We start from the raw sequence: 7,598 nt of genomic DNA on the forward strand, positions 1-7,598 counted from the left end.
CCCGTTGCGGAGCACAGGCTCCGGACGCGCAGGCTCAGCGGCCATGGCTCACGGGCCCAGCCGCTCCGCGGCATGTGGGATCTTCCCGGACCGGGGCACGAACCCGCGTCCCCTGCATCGGCAGGCGGACTCTCAACCACTGCGCTACCAGGGAAGCCCTGCGTTAGCATTTTTAAATGAAAACAACATTTTTTAGTTTTCTAAACCAGGGGTCAGGCAACCCTGGCCTGTTCTTGTTTAGCTTGGGAACTGAGAATGATTTTTACATTTTCAAATCCTGCAAAAAGAAGAATATGTGACAGAGACCGTATGTGACTGACAAAGCCAAGAATATTTACTATCTGACTGTTTGCAGAAAAAAAAGTTTGCTGATTCCTGGTCTGGGCAATCCATTTAACTGCTCATCCGGGGATGGTAAACCATCTTCCCAGGATGCTAAAAACTCCCTTTATAGGTCGATCTGGTCATCTCTATAGGGCTTGGACTCTGAAATTTAGAATTTGCAGCTTCTCTCTTCATCCCTCAGAGGCTGGTGCCTTCTCTGAGTGGTGTCTTGCTGTTGCTAGATTTTTCTCTTCTAAGGGCAAACCATGCAATGACCTCCTTGTCTGGAGACTTCCAACGGTGAATTAGGGGGTCAAGGCTGCCCATGGACTTTGACTACTGGTACCCACTGTGGGGTTGCTGCCGGAGGCATCCTCAGAATGACCAGCCTGGGAATGACCCACGGGTGGTGGCTGAGAACAGAAAACTGCCCAGAGGGTGACAAGGAAAAAATGTCTTTCCCATCAAAGAGGAACACAGAAATGCATGCTCTCTGAATAGCTGTATTTCTTCTTCACCACGGCAGGCAGGCTTCTCCACGAGTTCCTGTCTCTCCAGGCCACTCATTTCTTTATAGTTACTGAAGCAGAATAACCACAAGTCGAACCGGAAGCACACGATAACCCGTTGAACTCTGCATGGCCTCGGCCGGGCGCACATTCAAATCCTGCCCTGGCCTGCGCAGCTGCGAGGTCTCCAGCCAGCACCCAGCGGTGTCTGCAGCTCCAGGCTCGGGCTAGTAACTTCCACAATCAGAGAGAGACCTGGGGGGCGGGGTTGGCGCGGGGGAGGAGAGTGACAGGCAAACGGAACCAGGAACGTTCCCAACTGTCGGAGCCGTTCACGGTCATTACAGATTTACGGGCAGGCAGTTTGGAGTTCAAATATGAGATGACACCAGAAGCCTTTAATGTACAGGGGAGCTTTAAGCATGATCTGGGAGCAGAAAATGGTCTGTGAACACCCCTCTCTGAGATCTTAGAAGTTCTGTTCTATTGACTCCAGGCTGGGCTGCAGCCCCGGTGCACTTCATGGGCTCATAAATATAACATTATTGGACCGAAAAACCAATCCTTCTCCAACAGATTAGGCCCAGATTGGTCAACCCATAAATCAATGCTGAATAAGAACTATAAAGTTGTGAATCAATGTGTCCCAGATCTCCAAACTGGAATGAAAAAGTTGGAATAAAATAGCTGGAGTTCTTCCAAGAGCCTTCTTTTCATCCCCTCCTCCCACCAGCTCCATATCCTAGTACGTTAATTTTAAAAGGGTTTTTTTTTTTTTTTTTTGGCTCCTTGGCCTGGCTGTCGGCAGCATTTCAGGGCAGGAAATTCGGTCTAGAAGGGAGGCTGGGGAAACAGAGGCCGTCCTGTTGTGTTTCCGGTCAAGACTGATCTGCAGCTCCATGGTGTCTCCCTGGCCGGGGTCTCCACCTGTGGCTGAGAGGTGACGGCGTTTATCATCCGTGGCATGGAGGCAGAAAGGGAACAAGATGCCCCATGTGTCACTGGCACATAGTGGGTGATCAGGTCATGTTTGGTCAATGACTGGATGTTTAGATCTAATTCATTCAAGGGCTCTGAGCCCCGACATTGAATTACTAAATATAATAATCTGCTCTCCCCTTAGAACTGTACATCTGGTTCAGAAACGCCATCTGGCTATCCCTGTAGGATGTGGTCACCCTTTTGGATCTGGGAGCTGAGGCTGTCTGCTGTGAATGCTGCCCACACGTATGCAGAGAGAATTCCGTCTCGGTTCCTCTGGAGTTCTAAAGCAAAGTTTGTTTTCCGAACCGCCCCCTCTCTTTGATGTCCCCACCTGGGGGACACACCACACAGCCCCTTCTGCCCTCCTGAGGTCTTACTGTAAGGGCTCTGCTCTCCTGGGCTGGGACCTCTTACTCTTCTCCAGTCATGCCAATGTCCAGCTTACCTACCATCTTCTCCCCTCTGGGGAGGACACGTGCGTGGTACCGTACACATCCCTTGAAGTGATGGCCTCCAGGTTTTCCCCAAACACAGACTCCAAGGGCTAGAAGGGACCTCAGTCCTGCCTTGCTTCATCTGCTTGTTTGGGGAAACTGAGACCCAGAGAGGGGTACTCACTTATCTAAAGTAGAACTCAGGCCTCTTGCAACCCAGTCCACTTCATCCTAGTGCAAGCCTTATGCTGACTACATTCTTGTCCTCCTCCCTGGGGGTAAAGAAGGTCCTTGTCACGTTCTCCTGAAAGCACCGTGTCTGTACAATTGGCCGTTTCCTTTGGCCAGTTTCATTTCTCCCATGTTTTTCTCTCTCCTTGCTGAGACTTACAAGGTCATGAGCAGACAAGCCCAAGGCTTCCGAGGAGAAGTTCTCTCCTCCAGTGTGTGCCCCTAGGAGCAATGGAGCCAAACGACAGTGCTCTTTGACGAATGAGCTCCATTTTGGTGTTTTACCACCAGGGGCCACAGAAACTTTGCAGGATGTGTCCAGGGAAATGGATTTTGTAGGGTTAGCTAAATCTGTACCACCCACTGCACAATAGCCACTCTGTGCAGAAAGGCAGCTCTGAAACAGGTTTAGTTTTCCATCAGTTCCAAGTTTAGGTGAAGGGCCATTTCTGCAGCTAAAGGATTTGTATTTCCCCTTCTCATCCTGATGCCGCTTTTGTCGTCCTGGCTCTTCCACCCCTCATAAATTCTGACATTCTCTCTCTACTTCCTGGGAAAACATTTAACTCCCCAAATGAGCTCTAGGAAATAAAGTGATTGTGCTGCTTGGATGTACTCTTCTATGAGCAGACCTGTGGATGAGTGTGAATGTGATGAACACTACTGCCTAGAGAATACTTTTTAGCCACTTAGTTCCACTTTTAACCCCTAGGTCTGAGGGCCCATGGCCCATGGAGGGGGATGGGGGAGACTGTCAAAATGATCCTAATTCTTCATCCTTCCTGTAGCCATGCCTTTGCCATATAACTTTGCATTGACCTCCAAGGCTACATCTGGGCTTTGTCATGAACTTGTTTTGGCCAACAGGATAAAGTGGAAGTGATGTGCCTTGGCTCCAAACCTGGATCCCAAGAGACCTTGCATGTTTCCTCTTGCTCTCTTGTGCCTCTCATTGCCATGGAAACATGCTCAAGCTAACCTGTTGGAGGAGGAGACACTGAGGAGCAGAGTCAGATCATCCCAGTTGTCCCAGCTGAGGCCAGTCTAGATCAGCCAACAGTCACTCCCAGACACATGAGTTAGCCCAGCCTAGATTAGCAGAGCCTCTTAGCTGACCCCCAGCTGACCCTAGATGTTTATTCTTGCGTGTCACTGAGGATAAGTGAAGGCAAGGCAGTGAGACAGGCTGGGACCTGGGACTCTTTACTGCAGTGCTTGAACCTAGATAAACATCTCCTCAAGCAACAGAATACAGATAAAGGACTAAAAATTAATGCAGGCATGCGCAAGTGGGGCAAATTTTGAACAATAAGATACAAAAAGTCCAAAACCCAGCTGCCACTTCTGAGGTGCCTGGAGCAGAAGTAGGGTACTGAGCCTTGTCCCTGCATACAGCACCACCAAAGGGGTGGGCAGATCACCTAAGCTACCCCTCTGGCCCGACCCACTGATCCACCCCTACCCTCACCTCATTTAAGGGACCAGCTCCCCCCGCACCAAGGTAGCGAGCAAGGGTACTTGCTACCTGTTTTTACTCCCTTGTGCTGCAGCACAAGCCCCAGTAAAACCTTGCCTGGGGCTTCCCTGGTGGCGCAGTGGTTAAGAATCCACCTGCCAATGCAGGGGAAACAGGTTCGAGCCCTGGTCCTGGAAGATCCCACATGCCGCAGAGCAACTAAGCCTGTGTGCCACAACTACTGAGCCCGTGCTCTAGAGCCCACAAGCCACAACTACTGAGCCCACGTGCCACAGTTACTGAAGCCTGTATGCCTAGGGCCCATGCTCTGCAGCAAGAGAAGCCTGCACACCACAACCAAGAGTAGCCCCCACTCGCCGCAACTAGAGAAAGCCCGTGCGCAGCAATGGAGGCCCAACACAGCCAAAAACAAACAGACAAACAAATAAATTTACAAATTTATAAACAAAACAAAACAAAATAAAAACCTTCCCTGAACTCCTCATCTGGCCTCTTAACAATTTCTATTGATTAAGGAGTCCAAGGACCCTGGTCAGTAGCAGCAGCATTACTGTGGATGTAGATGATGGATGTGAGGATTTAGACTTTTTATCACTCCTTTATCCCTTGTGTCAATCAGCTGGTCACAGACACCATCTGGTCTACACTGCTATGTGTCTACCCAATAGCCATTCCTCCTTTCTTCCTTACTATCAGAACCACGTGCCTAGCTAAAAACCTACATTTCTCAGCTTCCCCGCAGAAAGCAGTTGTCATGTGACACTCCTTTGGCCAATGAGAAACAAATGAAACATTGAGTGGCACTCCTTGAAGGGGTGGTGGGGACCCCCTTTGTCCTACTCCTTCTTCCTGCCTGGAGTGAGAATGTGATGTTGAGGTGACAGCACAGTATAAGAATGGCTGAGGGAGAAGACAGAAAGGGCCTGGGTCTCTGAGAGTATGGCCACAGGACTAATGCTGGGAAAGCCTTCTTTGTGGACTTCTAGTTACATGAGGAAAAATGAGACTTCTAAGTTATTTATGTTCCTGTTTCTCAGGCTTCTCTTACTTGTAGCTTACTATAATTTTTTAAAAAATTGAAGTATAGTTGATTTACAATATTGGGTTACTTTCCGGTGTACAGCAAAATGATTCAGTTTTGTACCTAGCTATATATATGTGTATATATACATATATATCAGATTATTTTCCATTGTAGGTTATTACAAGATATTGAATCTGTAATTCTCAGTAGCACACTCTAGTACCCACTTTGTCCTCATTTGAAGAAAGTGCTTAGAACAAATGAGTGAAAGTACATTCTAAAGACATATCACAACAAGGACATACTGTATAGCACAGGGAACTATATTCAGTATCTTGTAATAACATATAATGTAAAAGAATCTGAAAAAGAATATATATGTATATATCTGAATCACTTTGCTGGTAAGGAAACTGAGGTTCTGAAAAGTTGAGCAAACTAGCTCATACAGCTAGTGAGCAACAAAGCTTAGATTTGGATTCAGCCTTGTCTGATTCTAAGATCTTTGTATTTTGTCCTGCCTTTTTCTTAACATGTGAATTCATTGTCATTAGTGCAGAAGTAGCAGAGATAGTGGTACTCACCAATTAGTTCATGGGTTCCCCTAAATTTCTCACTCTTGCTTCCAGTTACATTGGGGCCACAGGATTGGTTTCTGACAATAGGATGTGGGCAGAAGTGATGTACAACCACCCCAAGCATGACCTTTGATAACATCCTGGATGCGTCACCATCCATCTCTTACTCTTCCACAATACAGGAAGCCAGATGTTGAGGTGTTAGCATCTCAAGATGGAGGCAGCCTGGATCCCTGAATCACTGCGTGGAGGAAAGTTGCCCTCCAGAGCCACCCAATCCACATTTAAATTTAACTAAACAAGAAATGACTCTTTGTTGTATTCTTGGAGTGTAGTGTCACCTAACCTAACTAATATAGCAGAAATGAACAGAAAATTTTCATATATTTATTTTATATAATTGTTTATACTGCACAAAATACTTTCTTGATCCTCTTAACCTTGCGAGATAAACAGGTATTCGAAGTCCCATATTATAGGCCAGGAAACTGAGGCTTAGAGAAGTGAAATGATCTGCTCAGGACCATAGATTTGGTAGGTGGTGAAAACAATGTAAGGGGCTTGGTGTTTTTCCCGCACTCTGCAATTTTATAACTTCCAAGCCTGATGTTACAAAAGCAAGCAGTAACCTCAGAGGCAATGAGGGTCCCCTGTATAGAGCTCTGCAGATTAAATTAAACACCTTGAAGGACTAAAAGTCTAGGTAGCCAGTCCAGACAGGTGTAGTACATTCCAATGGTTCATATTCTTAAGTCAACAAGCTGCAGACGTCCCGTGGCTGCTCGGACTCCTGGGTGGTCCTGGAGGGAGATTCCAAGCCCAGCCCTCAAGGAACCCAGTGTGCAGATCCCTGATCTGAATCACAGGTCTTGAATGAAAGACAAAACTTTGCACTCTCTGAGTGAAAATCCTCACTGTCTCCAGGAGGATTGGGGGCCTGAATTTCCTTCCTCATTCCCACTCAACAATCACCATTTTATTCTTTAGAAAATTCTTCCCAGGATACAAAGCGCTCCATTATCTCATTGGATTCTCACAAAACATGGTCATGCTTTTTTGTGGGAAAACTCAGAAGGGTGGATCTGTTCTAAGTTAATGATGGGATTCTGCCTCTGAGAATAAACTCTGACATTTAGTGAGCACATACCATGTGTAGGATCTTACTCGACCCTACAGAAGTCCTCCAAGGTTGGTATTACTGGGACTGTTCTACCAGGAGGAATCTGAAGAAGGAGGGATGGAAAGCTTGCTCAAGGACACTTGGCTAAGAAGGCTCCCAGTGGGAATCCATAAGGCCCATGGAGGAGTCCTCAACCAAGACCAAAAGGGAAGGGATGGAGGGTAAAGACACTCAACTCCCCCATCCTGTACAAACACCCAATAACTTCTGGTAACTCTATCCGGCATCATCAACTGAACACTTTAAAAAATCTATTGTAGTCTTTGATTTTTCCTCCTCTCAACAATTTTATGTGGTCCCTTTTACAGGAACTAGAGTTTCCATTTAGTTGACCTCCAATAACCTCTTTATACTAAGAAGAGGGGGGAACCACCTCTGGACTTTGTAAACATGGATCTTGTCCACGTTCAGTCCCTTTCACTGACTAAATTCTCCAAATCCTTTCCTCTCTCTCTAGGTCAAGCTCCTGGGATTCTGCTCACATAGACCTGATAAGCTGTCAATAGCTTGAAAGTGACAAGGATCTAAGGCACCTCTACTTATGGTTATCTGGCTTCTTCCATTCCTTGCTGTAGCGAGTCCTCATTTAGCACTTTCCCCTGTGAAGCTCAGGCTATTGCGACAGGGGACCATCCTCAAGTCAAGGGTCTCCGGGCAGGGCCTCCAGCTGTCCAATTCCAGGGCACTATTCACTTTGCACTCTGTGTAGATGTCTCCTTGGAGTTGGACACTGAGGTAAGACTATGGCCCTATTCTTGACTGATGAATTCATTCATTCGGAAATAATTTTAAGCACTGGCTATGTCTCAGACATTCTAATGGCCTCTGAGGTTGGAGAGGTGAATAAGGTACAGATC

The sequence above is a fragment of the Aethalodelphis obliquidens genome, unplaced genomic scaffold (genome assembly GCF_003676395.1).
Source record: "Aethalodelphis obliquidens isolate GAN/ISIS:26980383/991018 unplaced genomic scaffold, ASM367639v1 scaffold31, whole genome shotgun sequence".
In the NCBI taxonomy this organism is placed as follows: domain Eukaryota; kingdom Metazoa; phylum Chordata; class Mammalia; order Artiodactyla; family Delphinidae; genus Aethalodelphis; species Aethalodelphis obliquidens.